This window comes from Pistacia vera, unplaced genomic scaffold (assembly GCF_008641045.1).
Source record: "Pistacia vera cultivar Batoury unplaced genomic scaffold, PisVer_v2 Contig190, whole genome shotgun sequence".
In the NCBI taxonomy this organism is placed as follows: domain Eukaryota; kingdom Viridiplantae; phylum Streptophyta; class Magnoliopsida; order Sapindales; family Anacardiaceae; genus Pistacia; species Pistacia vera.
Window position 1 is genome coordinate 361108 of NW_022195991.1, and position 17122 is coordinate 378229.

At 37.0% G+C, this 17122-nt stretch overlaps 1 pseudogene; it reads left to right on the plus strand.

Moving 5' to 3' along the window:
• Nucleotides 1-1241: 1241 nt before the first annotated feature.
• LOC116127291 lies at nucleotides 1242-12071 on the plus strand (annotated as a pseudogene).
• The last annotated feature ends 5051 nt before the right edge of the window (nucleotides 12072-17122 follow it).

Consider the following 17122-nt stretch of genomic DNA (forward strand, 5'->3'; position numbering starts at 1 on the left):
ATGCCTTCAATCAACGGTGAAAAGAGGGTGAACAGGGTAGAGAAATACGAGGGTTTTGGAGAAGGCAGCCCGATAAGTCGAATGGCTAGGTGGGGGATGATTTCTAGTGGAGAAGGCGGCCCAAAAAAGGTTGGGAAGTTGGGCAAAAAACACAAAACCCAAATGGGAATGGGAATGGGAATGGGAATGGGAATGGGAATGGGAATGGTTTGGAATGACATGGTACAGGGATAGTTTTGTAATAGCATTTGTTGGAGCTCTACAGTCACTAATAGAGTCACTTTAGGGGTGGGAATTTAGAATAAATAGAACAAGGGGTGGAAATTGGTTATTTCATTTATCTTTGGGTGGGAACATGTCATTTGCTCTATTTTGAGTTTTAACCATAGCGATTTATACAACGTGGTAAGGTTTTAATGGTGAAAAATCCAACGCCAAAATCTGTCCTCTTCTTTAATTTTAGGTATATCTTCACAGAATATTACATCCCTTCTTTCCCTCCAAGTCCAATATATTAAAATTAAATAACAAGTCCTCGTTTCCTTCTCTCGCTTTTGAAATTTTATTTTAGGGTTTTAACAGTTTTCTCTTTAATATTTGAAGAAAATTTAAAGACACCCAAGGATTTCGAATAGTAAAATGCATCCAAAAAATTGATTACTTTATCATATTAATACCCTTTCCTTTCCAACTTTTATTTCTTCAAATTTTATTAACCAATTTTATAGAACAAATTATAATTAAAGTAAATATAAGAATATAAATTATTATTTAATTTTATACAATAAATTAAAAATAAAAAACTTAAACTCAATTAAATTACATACTTAAAAAATAAATAAAATAAAAAGTGGTGTTATACCAACAAACTCTTATATACAAACTGATGTAGCACAATTATTTTATTTACACATCATTCATCTATATTAATTAGTGTTTATTAAGTTGATTTTGTATTAAATTTTATTGATTTACTTTGTGTTACATCAGTTTGTGTGAAAAAAAAATTGTACATATAATAATATTTTAAAATAAAATAGAATAAGATAAATGATACTAAGGTCTTTTAAGAACAAAATTGAAAAGAATATATAACTAGACTTATACTACTGCCAAAGTAATCAATTGTTGGGTGTATTTGCTGCAATCCAAAATACTTGGGTGTGTTTATTTTTCTCAAACCTCGAGAAGAAAATTCTTATAAACCCTTTTATTTTATAACCCCAAACCTATAATAACAAACCTCTTCAACGACTTTGTGCGAGTATCGACAATGGGTCATTGCTGCAGCAAGAACGTTTCTGTCGTCAACAATGACTCAGTCACTTCCGTTGACCAGTCAAAACCACCGCCAACGCCACCTCCACGGGCGACGGCTGACTCCACCTCTTTTGCCGCAAGTCCCTTCCCAAGTCCGTTGCCGGCAGGAGTTGCGCCGTCTCCATCCCCGGGGAGGACGCCTGGGAGGAAGTTCAAGTGGCCTTTACCGCCTCCTTCGCCGGCGAAGCCTATAATGTCGGCGATCATGAAGCGACGCGCTTCAAAAGAGAAGCTTGTTACTGCAGAGGAAGGCGAGAGGCGGCTAGATAAGAATTTTGGTTACGGTAAAAACTTCGGGTCAAAGTTTGAGCTTGGGAAAGAAGTTGGGCGAGGGCATTTTGGTCATACTTGTTGGGCCAAGGGAAAAAAAGGCGCTCTCAAAGGACAGTCTTTGGCGGTGAAGATCATTTCAAAAGCTAAGGTAGCAAATTTAGTTAGTTAAATAGTCAATTGAATTCTGTAGAAAGATTTTAATTTTATTTTTTTGTAAATTGAATTGGCAGATGACAACTGCAATATCGGTTGAAGATGTTAGACGAGAAGTAAAAATATTGAAAGCGTTATCTTCCCATAAAAATATGATCAAATTTCATGAAGCATTTGAGGATGCTATTAATGTCTACATAGTCATGGAGTAAGTGTGTGAAGTTTATTCCAAATTTTAAGTCAATTTATTTAAATTAAATAATTTTTTTTTTCCAGATTGTGTGAAGGTGGAGAATTGCTGGACAGAATTTTATCAAGGTAAAAGAAAATATTAATTTGAGATGTTCCCATATATAACCATTCTTACTAATATTAATTTTTAAACTATTAAGGTTTTGTTTAAAGGACAGATATAGCCATAAAATCACATGACTCAACCTAACTGCCTTAGTGAAAAATAACAATGACAAAAATAGTCGGAATGCACTAGACTACCAAGTCTACCACCATATAGTATGGTCTAGCATGCTTTAGTTAGACTGTTAAACCATACTGTTAATTGTTAGACTATCGAGTCTTAGATAGTCGAGCATAGTCTAGTGTTATCTATTAGGGACGTATCATTTGTTGTTTCATTAACGGTATAAGTGTTAAGCCATTGGATTTTATGGTTTGATTTGTCCTTTAAATAATACCTACACATTTTGGGAAATTGTGAATATTGAGTTGGCTATATATTTTCAAACCCTTTTTTATTGGAGGGATTGAGTTTTCTTTTTGTTTATTGTAGAGGTGGCAGATACACTGAGGAAGATGCTAAAAAAATTATTGTGCAAATATTAAGTGTGGTTGCTTTCTGTCATCTTCAAGGTGTTGTGCATCGTGATTTAAAACCAGAGGTATTCCATGGTTGAATTAAGTATTTTTATTTGTAATTTGTGGAACTTAAAATTTACATGTTTGTCTGTTCTTGTGACTGTTTACCAGAATTTTCTTTTTACCACAAGAGATGAAGATGCTCCACTGAAGGTTATTGATTTTGGTCTATCTGATTTTGTTAAGCCAGGTAACAATCATTTATCCAGTGTCTTGTATTTTAAACTTTAATTCTGTCTTTTTATAGGAAGACTTTTGTGTTAATACTTCTAATATCTATCTTAAGTTCTACTTTGATTACAATTTGAGAGTTAGATGAAAAAGTTTAGGTTGTCAAATTAGTAAGATATAGATTTTGATTCGAAGTATTTAGTTTCAGCAGAACAAAATTGGTAAACAATTGGATAATCAAATATATATAGGGCCCGTTTCTGTTTCCTGTCTAGGTACAGGGGGTTAGCATGCTTTATTTGTCAAATGGCGGTTTTTGGTTGGTTAAGTTCACTCGACTCCATTATCTCCAATCCTTTTTGCGTTTCTCAGATTTATTGTTATTTTGAAAAAGATTACGTTCCTAAAATTATTGATCATATTTTCTACAAAGTCAACTGCCATGTGAGAAAATATAAGTCCGTTAAATTCTACTCTATCTGATTAAGTATAAGTACTATTTTTCTAGGTTAGTTTTGGCATGACCTATTATGTCCTTGTTTGTTGATATTGGACCCTTAAATAGATAATCTTCAATTTGCCCCTATCTTCTCTCAATTTTTGCCACGCGTAGAAAATACTGATACTAATATAGCTGAGTATATCACTATTGTGTTGAGGATTGATAGGGCAGTGAAGCATTCTGATGGACCTGGCATCTGTAAGTGGTGTATGCACAAGACAAAGAATAGGAAAAAGGGGCCAATTGTATTGGTACAGGTGGCTAGGTAATCGGTTAGAATCTTCATGTCAGAAGAAAAAGGGAAAAAGGTAGTGGTAGTGGGATATCCTGATTTTGTGTGTGAGTCTTACCTGGGAGGTGCTGGCCCTCGAAGACCAGTTTGCTCTACTGTTCCATTCATGAATACTATCATCTATAATTTTCTTATTGTTTTGATCTGATTTACTTGCTCTCTTTAGTGTTCATCTTGTTTTTGCTTTGTGTGTGTGTGTTGCTGGAATTTTTGGGATTTGGTGTTGTGATTGGGAATTCTAGGATGGGGAGGGGGAGGGGGGTGTGTTGATAGACCTCCGATTAGCAAGGTTTACCAACTAAGGGGGCACAAGGGTAAAAATTGTACTGGAAAGGGTGTTGGAAGTGTGATGTAGTGAGGTTTGTTACACTTGTTATAATTGTCCACGTGTTGGGGAATATTGTTGGTTAGAGGGGAATAATTTTGGGAGTAAACAATATATTAGGAGAGTGAGCTATTTTCTTAAGGCAGGAAATATTGTTAAGAGTCTTTTGGGAGGCCCCTAGCTCCTCGAATTGCTGGGATCTATCCGTTCTTGTAATTGCCTTTCTATTACCGTTTTCCTTTAATTTCAATACAATATTGGACTGTTGCGGAATTGGTTATTGTTAAATTGTGTTTGGGGAATTATTTGTTGTTAAGATTGGTTGAATTAACAGGGGGTTCTATCAAAGAGGTACCCAAAAAGGCTGATTTATCAATTAGTTCCGTTGTTGGGATTAATGGTCCGCGACATTTAAGTTAAAGGGGAAGTTAAAGATAGGGAAGTGATGGTTTTAGTTGATAGCAGTGCTTCGCATAATTTCATTAATAGAGGATTGGAGATATAGATTCTGGTTGTTCACACAAAAGCCTTCAGAGTGAGGGTGGGAGATGGGTTTAATGTCAGATGTCAAGGGGAATGTAAGGATGTGAGCTTGAAATTGCAGGGTATCAACATTATACAAAAAAATTTCCCCTTCGAGATGAGTAGTACATATTTTGGGAATTGCGTGGCTTAAGATGCTAGGTGAAACAACAACTGATTGGAAGAAATTGGTTATGAAGTTTTGAAGCTGGGGTGAGACAGTAACTCTTCGAGGAGACCCATCTCTATGCAAAACCATGGTGTCTCTCAAAGGGATGTTGAAGACACTACATTCTGAAGGGTCGGGTTATTACATTGAGTTTGGGCAGATGCAGATGCAAACTGAAGGGTTCTCAATTGAGGATACAACGCTTCCAGAACTCTTGCAACAACATGAGGGGTTGTTCGAACCTACAGAAAGACTTCCCTCGACTAGAATCCATGACCACTCAATTAGACTCGAGCTAGGTAGCCAACCTCCTAACATCAAATCCTATATATATCCTTATTATTTGAAGAATGAGATTGAGAGCATTGTGTGTGATATGTTAGTGTCAGACATTATAGAGCCAAGTAAAAGCCCTTTTTCTAGCTCGGTGCTGTTAGTGAAAAAGGATGGTGGATGGCGTTTTTGCGTTGACTACAAGGCTCTTAACAGTAGGGGTGAAAAAAAGCGGTTAATCGGTAGCTTGAACTGAACCGGTTTTCGGTTAAAAATCGATTATGAACCGAACCAAAAATTCAGTTCGGATAACCGGTTTTAAAACCGGTTAATTAGAATTTATGATGGGCTACATTTTTTGGCCTAATTCAGTCACACTCCACTTATGGGCTGCATTTTTCGGCCCAATTCAGTCACACTCCACAATAGAGCATTTGATCAACAAGTAAATTTGGTCTACGACTAACCATTTTTCTTCCTTATTTTGACATTATTTATAATTCTTATAAAGAAAGAGAGATTTTACCAGTTGCTGTCATGAAGCTTCAGGATTCAGCTTAACTAAACTAGCAAGAAACTTTTAAGTCTCCTAGAATTCAAAAGTATTCATATTCATAACCTTTTAACAAAAATGTACATGTTGATTCACTTATAAATTTCCAGCAAACCCATTTCACATCAACAAGTGCCTGAGTTAAAACCAAAATGCTTCAATTTCAATTTAGTAAACTAGAAGGCAAAATAATAAACACAAAACGAGTGGTAGATATATGGGGGCTCAGATTCAGCTCTGAAAGTGAAAGCTTGAGGATTTCAATGGTTGCAACAAGGAGCTATCTCTGGGTTGCGCTGCCGATAAATGGGTCTCAAAAAGTCCTACTCAAAGCTTGAAACCTTCATCACAACCTCATAACAGTCAACTTCCGAAGAAGAGAGAGAGACAGAGATGAGGTCACCCACCAGAAACAGACGACGACGTGGAGACTGGAGCGACGACGGTGACTGCAGCTGAGGTCACGCAGTAGCCACGCGTGAGGGACCTGGGAAACCCAGACGGCGACGGTAGTGAGCCACCGACTTGGTGAAGGAAAAAGAATGGTGACTGACTGACTACGACTGGTGACTGGTGACTGCGGACTGTTGAGCTAAAGATCAGTGGCGTGAGCAAAGACCGGTGGCGTGAGCAACGTCAGAAATTTGGGTGGCTACTGGCTGATGCGTGACCGTGTGAGAATAGAGATCTGAGAATTGAGAGACAGTGAGAGTCCGAGAGACAATGAGAGACAGAGAATGAGAGTGAGAGTGATTATGAGAGTGAGAGACTGAGACTGAGTCACTGAGACTGAGAGAATGCGAGACTTACTGAGGTGAGTGAGGTCTGATCTGAGACTGAGTACCGTATCGCTGTGGTGTGCGTGAGTAGTGAAGCAGTGAGAACTGAGAATGAGTATTACTGAGTGAGTAGTGTTAGGGTGTTAGACAAGTTAGACTGTTAGTGTTAGGGATTGCAAAATCAAAAACGTAAACCACATAATTTTTTTTTTAAATTTGGTTCATAAAACCGGTTCCGGGTAACAGGAATTAATTTTGCCAAAAACCGAAACCGAACTGGATTTTTGGTTTTTTTTTAATAATCGAACCGAAACTAGAAAAAAAAAACCGGATTTTCAGTCCGACTTGTCGGTCCGGTTTGGTTTTTGGGTTTTTTTTTTCCACCCTTACTTAACAGGATTACTGTCCCCGACAAGTTTCCAATCCCGACAGTTGATGAATTGGGTGGAGCTTCTGTGTTTTCTAAGCTGGACCTCAATTCAGGCTACCATCAGATTAGGGTGAAGGAAGACAATGTTTTCAAAACAGCATTCCGAACACATGAAGGTCATTATGAATTCCTTGTAATGCCTTTCGAGTTATCCAATGCCCCCTCAACCTTCCAGGCCTTGATGAATGACATTTTTAAGCCTTATCTGAGATTGTTCTTGTTGGTTTTCTTCGACGACATTTTGATTTATAGTTCAGGTATGGTAGCTCACTTGGACCACCTAAGCATCACTTTTCAAACACTAAAGTAGCACTAGCTTGTGGTGAACAAGAAGAAATATAAATTCGCTCAGACTCAGTTGGACTACTTGGGGCATATAATCTCACCTATGGGCGTAGCAGTAGATCCGACCAAAATTGAGTGTATTCTCGCGTGGCCAGTACTCGAAGATATCAAAGCCCTACGTGGGTTTCTCGGACTAACTGGGTATTATCGAAAGTTTGTTAACGGGTATGGATCTCTAGCAAGACCTCTCACGGATCTCCTTCGCAAGAACTCTTTCAATTGGACAGAGTCGTCAGAGGTTGTGTTTGAGACACTTAAAAGGGTAATGACTACTTTATCGGTCCTTGCTATGCCTGATTTTATTAAGACATTCATCATTGAAACAGATGCTTCAAGCCTAGGACTGGGGGTTGTTTTAATGCAAGAGGGACGACCAATAGTTTTAATCAGTCAAGGGCTTTCGGTGAGGTCATAGGCGAAATCGTTTTATGAAAGGGAGCTTATGGCGATTGTTTTAGCAATATAGAAGTGGAAACATTATCTTCTCAGAAGGCATTTCATCATTCAAACCGACCAACACGGTCTTCATTATTTGAATGATCAAAGGTTACACGGGGAGGGTCAACAAAAGTAGATAATCAAGCTTTTAGGGTTGGATTTTGAAATATAGTACAAACTGGGGTTGGAAAACAAGGCGGCTGATGCCTTGTCCCGACGAGCTGATGCCTTGTCCCGACGAGCTGATTGGGTTGAATGCAATATCTCTACTTGCTAGTTTAGCAGCCGAAATGAATGGGAGGAAGTTATTCAACAAGACGAAAAATTGAGCAAAATCAATTAGGATTTAATTATGGATTCTCAAAGCCATCTGCACTTTCGCTTAGTGGGACATCAACTTTTCTATGATGATCGGGTAGTTTTGCCTTGTTCAAGCCCCCAAGTTCAGCTTCTTCTTCGGGAATTTCACTGAACTCCTATGGGGGGTCATTCCGGGTTTTTCAGAACCTACAAAAGATTGTCTCAAGTTGTGTATTGGGATTTGGGAGGGCATGAAAGGTGATGTCCGGAATTTTGTCCGTAGTTGCCTTCTTTGCCAACAGAATAAATATGATATCCTCCAACCAGTCGGATTATTACAGCCCTTATCCGTGCCAACCCAAGTGTGGGAGGACATCTCGATGGACTTCATCGTGGGCCTTCCTAAAGCTCACCGAGTCTATACAATACTGGTGGTGGTTGATTGACTGACAAAGTACAACCATTTCACTCCTCTACAACACCCGTACACAGCCAAGGAGGTAGCTAACCTCTTCCTTCAACATATTGTGAAATTACATGGCTTTCCCAGAACAATTGTATCGAATTGGGACAGGCTCTTTATGAGTATTTTTTTGGGGGAGATGTTTAAACAGTCCGGCACCAAGCTACACATGAGTATAGCTTATCATCCCCAATCAAATGGTCAATTCGAAATGGTCAATCGGGGTGTTGAGACATATTTACGTTGCTTTTGGGGCAGCAGCCTAAACAATGGCCTAAATGGTTGAGTTGGGCGGAATATTGGTTTAACACGACCTTTAACCGATCTTTAGGTATGACTCCTTTTTGGGCATTATTTGGTAGAGATCCACCAACACTTAAGTATTCTGAGTATGCATCCTAGGGGAACTCAAGCTAAATTTGTCTAATGCTCAAGAGGCTATGAAGGCATATGCTGATGGAAAAAGAAGAGCTGTTCAGTTTGATGTGGGAGATCTAGTTTACTTAAAACTCCAACTGTATCGTCTCAAATCCCTAGCTAGAAGAACCAATGAAAAACTCAGCCCTAGATTCTATGGACCATATGAGGTGATTGAGAAAATTGGCCCTGTGGCTTACCGTTTGAAACTTCCAGACACGCCTTGCAGCCGTAACGTCTTCCACGTATCTCAGTTGGACAAGATCACTTTGCATCCAGTTGCTGCACTTCCTCTTCCTCAGTTCCTGGATGGTGATATGGTAATCTAAGTTGAACCAAAACAAGTTTTGCTCAAACGACAATTGCTGAATGGGGACTATGAAGTTTTGATCAAATGGAAGAATTCTCCAACTTGTGATAATATTAGGGAATCTTATGAAACCATCTGCCATCAGTTCCCATCTTTTCACCTTGAGGACAAGGTGACACTTCTTGGGGAGGGTAATGAACTAATGATGGAACCTGGCATCTCTAAGTGGATATATGCAAGACAAAGAATGATAGGGGCAAAAGGGGTAAATTGTATTGGACAGTTGGCTAGGTAATTGGTTAGAATCTTCATGTCAAAATGAAAAGGGAAAAAGGGAGTTGTAGTGGGATATCCTGATTTGTGCGTGAGTCTACCTGGGAGGTTTTAGCCTCGAAGACCAGTTGTTCTACTGTTCCATTCATGAATACTACACTATAATTTTCTTATTGTTCTGATCTGATTTACTTCCTCCTTTAGTTCATGTTGTTTTTGCTGTGTTGTTGGAATTGTTGGGATTTGGTGTTGTGATTGGGAATTCTAGGATAGGTGTTCATCACATCCTCAGGTCAATTTTTTAGGGTTTGTTTCCTTAGAGCATTTGTCCAGAGAGTATGAAATACCTCTGGTCCCTTTTTTTTTTTTTTTTAAGAAGCTAATTTTTGCCGCTCTGTATTAATTACTTCATTAGTTTAATAGACATTTCAACCTTGTGAGTGCTACCAATTATCATGCTAATTTATTGCCTATGTTCCAGGGCAAGCTACCCAGCCTCCCCTGTAAGTAGTGTACAAGGTTATTGTAAACATGGTCGCGGAAACAATGTGGCATTTTTGGCCAAATTTTCTGTAAATGGGCTTGGGTCACAATACATCTACATGTATCTCAGTCTTAGACTTCGGATGGCTGATAACCTAATTTGATTGTTATACTTGATATATCACTTGAAATTTTATGCTACTGCATGGTATGCAAATTTGCTTGTTCACTGAGTCACAGTGACGCATCAATCATGATTTTCAGTTGCCATCCTTTGCAATTACTCCCTTAACATAGAGTTACTTTAGTTGACGAGCGTAAGCTTGAATGAAAAAACATACAGTTTTTTCACACCTGCAGATCAACGTCTCAACGATATTGTCGGGAGTGCGTATTATGTTGCACCTGAAGTTCTTCACAGAATGTATAGTGTTGAAGCAGATATGTGGAGTATTGGTGTCATAACGTATATATTGTTATGTGGAAGCAGACCTTTCTGGGCCGGTCTGAATCTGGAATCTTTCGTTCAGTGCTTCGAGGGATCCTAACTTTAGTGATTCACCTTGGCCTGCTGGATCAGAAGCCAAAGATTTTACACGAAGGCTTCTGAGCAAGGACCCAGGAAAAGAATGACTGCGGCCCAATGTCTAAGTAAGTAATGTCCAAATTTTTGGCAGAGAAGACTAGATCAATACACATACATATATACCAACAAGAAAGCATTTGATAGAATTTACAGTCTATATTTGCTTGTAATAGCATATTTATTATTTATTACTGATGGAAACTATTATCCTGACATTTGCAGCTCATCGATGGTTACGAGATGAAAATTGTGCTGGCCCTTTGGACATCTTGATATACAAGTTAGTCAAGTCTTACCTTCGTGCCACACCTTTTAAACATGCAGCATTAAAGGTAGTTGCCCGACTTGTCATAATTAACAAAAGCAGTGTATGATATTTACAGGAACCTCCAAACTCATTTTCTAGTGATATCTTGTACATACATAGCCCACCTTTTGGAGCAACTTTCACAGTGTAGTTGGGCTGCCTTTTCCGTGGTCATGCTTTAACAATTTACTTATCTGGTCTTAATGTGGCTGCAGGCTCTTTCAAAAGCTTTAACAGAAGACGAGCTAATATATCTTAGGGCACAGTTTGGCTTTGGAACCTAAAACTGGTCGTGTCTCTCTTAGTAATTTTAAAGCGGTTAGTTGGTGCTTCCCTTGTCTCGCACTTTTCTTTCTTTCATTCTTTTTATTTTTAGTTAAAAAAAAAAAAAATTAGTATTAAATAAAGTAATTATTAAACCTTATTTCTTTTTTTGCTGTAATAGTGGGTAATATAGTTCTTTTTCTTTATTATTGATTTCAAAATTATTTTTACATTTTTACTGATAGAAATGGCTGTCTTATTTAATAATTTCCAATTGGTTATCAGCCATGGCTTATCATGATTATTAGTTTGTTATGAAGAAGTGCAGGCTCTAATGAGAAATGTAACTGATGCCATGATGGATGCAAGGGTTTTTGAAATTTTTGATTTGGTGGTCTTCTTGATAAATCTTTAATCCTCACACAGTTTAGATATTATCACAAATTTCTGTACAGTGGTTTTATTGTATTGTGTTTTTGCCTCTTTAAGATTTAATTACATGATATATTACACATACGCTTTGTGTGTTTGTAAAACCTGTGAATTGTGGATATGGTCTGGCTATAATCTTTGAAGCAGCATAGGAGAAGAATAAAAAGGAAAAAGTCCACGTTTCTTCATTTTGTAGGACTGATATCTACCTTAAAATAAAACATTCTTATCCATGGCTTTCTGCAGCTTCTTGTTCATTATTATTTAACCTCAAAATTCATATATATCATAACCTTGATTCCAATTTTTCTTCTATGAAGTAGAACTTCCTTATTATCATTTTTATCTTGTACTTGATGCTAACAAGAAGTTCCATTTTGTTTTTAACGTAAGATGGATCCTCTTGATATAAAGATATGGAATTCGAAGAGTTTTGTGCTGCTGCTATTAGTGTATATCCGCTCGAGGCTATCGAGGAATGGGAAACAATGCAAGTACAGCCTTTGAATATTTTGAACAGGAAGGAAATGACCCATTTCGGTTGAGGAATTGGCTCTGGTATGTGCATGTGTTGTTGGTATAGTCAAGATTTTTTTTTTTTTTTTTTAAATGATCAAATATGACTTACTAGCTATATGAAAACAATTTGCAGGAATGAATGTGGCTCCTGCAGCTTATTCTGTGTTTAACGACTGTATCAGAAATTCAGTGGGAAGCTGAGTTACATTGGATATACTAAATTACATGGTGTGACGATACGGAATACCAATACAAGGCGAGGCAACAATGATAGAATTTATTGGCAGAAATTTTAAGAAAAGGTATTTGTCATTTGATTTTATGAATTCAGAGAAAGGAGCGTGTACATGAAATGTCTAAAAGATATATATATATATAATCATTTAATTTCCACTGAAATGCTATACCATGTGATTTCTGAGTCAAATGTGCATAATACAATAGAGTAAACTCAGAATTCTTGTTGTAGCCTTTTGTTGTAATAAGCAGGTTATTAGATCTTTGCATCAACATTGGTCACTACAACGTCAATAGATAATCATTAAAATACCAAAATAGGTATCATTTGAGTTGTCAAGATCAAACACCTTTTTGTCTATCAAAATGTGGAACAAATATTGATCTATGCTCTTTGATCTAATTGAAAATGTGTGCATTTTGTATATAACAAGCGCCTTACTTGATAGTGGGATCCATCTTTACTGTCAATTTCCATAAGGTTATTTTTTATTTTTAACATAAAAGGTTGAATTGAAAGTATCATTAAAAATAGTTATTGTGTATCTGAAATAATAATCACACTTTAACGGAATACTAACAGAATTATATTATACATGAAGAGGAAAGTATTATATAGTGATACTTCAGGAGGAAATTACAATTTTGTCAAATGTTTGGAAGATAATTTTAGTTTTCAACTGACTTTTACTTTTGAATTGTTCCTCCAACTATATTGGACAGATTACAAATGCGTTCAAAACTCCTAAAATTTGAAAGTTCGATTTTAACCTAAGTATTCTTTTATCTAATTGTAATCGCACCCATTGTTTTAAAACCCAGACCGGAGGGCAACCGCTCTGCTCTCTGGTTCATAGGTTAACGGTCCAACGGTTGGACCGGTGACGTCATCACTCAAACATGATGACGTTAGCACTAAAAAACCTGTTTTTTTTTTTTTTAAAGGATTTCTATTTTTTTATAAGACAATAACAATTAGGATGCGTTGGGTATTGTTTTTATCCATATTCTCAATCTTATTTTTCAAATGTGTTCGGCAAATTATTCCCAAAAATTAGTCTATTTTTTTAATTACGTTGAGACCCTATAAGGTATTAATTCATTAAATACCCCCAGAAAAAAAGTTTAAAAACTAACAAAAATACCCCACCACACAATCCTGCTAGATTCCAGCAACCACGCGGTGGTAGCCAGAATATATCACAATAGTCACATAGCCACCGGAAATAGCGGTAATGGCCAGATCTGGCCTTTCCGACAGATCCACAATGGATCTGCAAGTGGTGGGGGTGTTTTTATCATTTTATATATTAGGGTCTAATTAAATTAGTAAACCTAAGGGCTTTTTCAAATTTTTAAAGTTTACCTCGTAATACTCCCCTATCCAACAACCCAATACTATCCCTAAAATCATATCCAAATAATAAACCAAACGCACCCTTAATTACTACCCAACATGATTTAAAGTTCAAATTCAATATCAATCCCAACTAATTGTATTTAACAACAATCTAAAGTCCAAATCCAAAACATGATATTGTGTTCATCCATACAATTAAATGACAAAATACAAAATATTAACAACAAAACATTGGTGCAAGTGTTTTTTCTTTGATCCGTCTCTAGTGTGATTGAGTTCACACACAAGCATCAAAATTCATCATCATTGTAATAGTCGCTCCCTACTCATACTCATAAAAGATACATAATGAAAAACATGGAAAATAACATAAATAGTTGGGTCCAAAATTTACTTTCATTAAACTATAATGTATATGGATATTCTACACAAAAATTGTATCATGTACAAAAGTGATCAAAAACATGTGGCAGTGTAGCCATATCTCTTCGCTTGCGACGCCCTCCGAATGTATCCTCACCTAGGTCTTGCAAAAACATAGAAAACAACGGGGTGAGCACAACTAATGCTCAGTAAGTAAATTATCTACTCATCTATCCCTGTAACTCTCTCTCTAATTATTTCTTACGATTCTCATTACTCCTCTTTATAACTTCTCTCTGTTTCTCTTTCTGTTTTTCTCTCTCTGTTTCTCTTTCTTAGAACTCTTTTCTACTAACTCTCTTTAGTAAGTCACAGCCTCATCTACCAGAGGCACGGCGGGACTCGCTCCGCTCTACGTGACTTTACTCCTTCTAGCCGATGGACTCGGTTATGCATGGATTCGGAACCCTTGGCCATGTGAGTATATAATTTCTCTCTCAGGTACTCTCGAGTATAGCCCTCATCCGTATGCACTCCAGTGGTACACCAATCTCTCTCTCATACTCATGCCGCTCTCTCAATGCGGCGTACATGTGGGAATACTCTACCATATACTCACGGGTTCCCCATCGCACACCTACTATATGCTCTTTTCTCTCTTTATTCTCTAGTGCTCAATCCTCTTTCTCTTTACTAAAGTCACACTCAAAATTCTCTACTTTCTCTATGCATAATTAATGCATATGGATGACTCATGTCATTAATGCACTAATGAAATGCAATTATGCATGTAGTAATAATTAAGGCTTTCTACTCTACTCATGCTTCTCTTGAGCATTCATCATACAACTCAAGTGCATAAAAAACTCTGTTACCAATAACTATTCTCTTCTCTTGAACCTTCCAATATGGGAGAAAACTCTCTCAAAATTCTAATTTCCAGTCAATGAAACAAACACTTCTATGGGTTTACTCAAACTCCCTTCAACTTCAATCAAACTCAACTCAACACATAAAATCTCAACACTCTCATAGTCCAATACATTCAATACTCATTAATAACTATAATATAATCTCATCTCATCTCATCTCAATTTCTCAATGAACAAAGAATACACATACATACATAAATCTCTACTCAAAAGAGTTCTTAACTCTCCACTTGGGTTGGATTTACTTACCTTGTGAAAAAGTGATCTCTCTAGTACTTTTCCTTTCCTTTGTTGTCTGTCTCTCTCACAACAACTCAAAACAACAACAAGAACAAAAACAACCATATAAGACTCACTGAACTATAAGCAAACTCACATCCAAAGCAAGAAATCCTACTTAGGATGCTTTAGATTCAAACTCTACTAAAATTACCCCAAAAGCTCCCTAAACTCCTTAGAAATCTGGAAATTGAAAGGAAACTTGAGAGAATTTAGAGAATGGTTATGGCGGTGGAAATGAATGAAATGGAGGGTTTATTCACTTGACCCTTTTTAGCTCATAAGATAACCATCACTTCCAACTTTGCCCTGTTCTTCCTTGGAAATTCCATCTATATCCTTGATTCATTTCACTCACACCCCACACTAACCTATTTCCATGAAATTACTTACATTTTACTCCCCACTTTTCTTGCTATAGGGGTAGAATGGTCATTGTACCCCAAAGGAGAATTCTCTAGAAACTTAATCACTTTTTGTCAAGCCCTTCGCCGTGGCGAAGAATCTTTCTTCGCCCCGGCAAAAAATTACGGAACCTACACCGTAGGTTGTCGGGCTTCATCGCCGGTCGAAGCTTCTTCTTTGCCCCAGCGAAGTTTGTAACACAAAAACTTCGCCAAGTTTTATAAATTTCAGGGGAACCACTCAACCAACTCACAATATACTCAACCAGGCAACTAAATATTATAACAATAAACAAACTCAATTAACGCTGAATCAATGACCATTTAAGCAATACAGCAAATCTTAACTACATACCTCAAGCGGGGCGTTACAATCATCATCACCATCATCATCATCATAACCATCACCATCATCTACGTAAATTTCAGTAAAAAATAGAAAATAAGTTAAAACTTATAATTTAATTTAAGAATTACTAAGAACATTGTCAATACAATCTAAGAATACTCTTTGGTCTAATTCAGATCAGTATCGTTAATGAGAATTATGATGCTTTTTCACACTTACACAAACTTCTCGACTATGCACAAAGCATATTCCACAAGCATTAATCATCTCCTAATGGACCACTTTTTTTTCCTTTCTCTTCCTTTTCTTTATTTTATCACACACACACCACACACACACACACACACCACACACACACAATTGCAAGAAGAGAGAAAAAAAAATGTTTTTATACACCCTTCACTAAGTTGAATGTAATATTTGATTGTTTAAACAATTGCCCATTCACCCTAAACAGTTCTGTAAATCATAAATATATATAATTTAATTATTGAACGATTCCTTAAGTCCTATAATTAGCATATATCTATATATATATATATATATATATATATTTGACAAGGATGAAGATAATACTAATCAACACACCAGACGAGTAAAAATAAGCCAGAACTCAAGAGCACAATCATATGCCATATGCCTTAATTCAAAATCAGCATGAGATATATCTCATTTTTCATTCGGGAACCATTCTGTCTTCCTCATTTCATAAAAATATAGTTAAGACACAACAGCTTACAACACATTACTCTTGAGGATTAAAGAGAGCCTTTATTTCCGTATTATTGCACTCTAAATGATAGAATAGCTTCAGCTTAAAAAGATACCCTAAAGAATTGAGGTGAAAATTATTGTGAAGATGTCCCAAAGGAAACAAATACGTTTAAACAGACAATGTGTACTTTTTTAAGAAAGCTTTAAAGTATCAAAAATATCACAGATTATGCAAAATAAAAACTATGAATCCACAAAAAACATTGCTCCAAATAAAGTTTGCAATGAAATCATTATTGAAGCTGGATTGAGGAATGGCGTGTTTATTACCTGGATCGAGGAATGGAGCTGTCGTAGACGAATGGAGCTATCGTCGTCGATTTCCAGCGAGGAACGGAGCTGTCGTCGTCGATTTCTTGCGAGGGAGGAAGACGTCGTTGATTTCCGGCGGTCGTTGATTTCCGGCGAGGGAGAAAGACGTCGTCGTCTATTTTAGACTTCAGGGAGTAGAGTTGATTGCGATTTGAGTGGGATCTCAGAGAGAAATTTTCGTAGAGAAGAAGTTGAGAAATCTGAGAAATTTTCATACAGAAGAAGTTGAGAAATAGAGAAAGGAAATCATAATGGAATGGACTGCGATTGCATAGGTTTAGGGATTTTTGAAAATTTCGACCAGTTTATCCCCCGGTCCGGTTGGACCGGTGGTTCA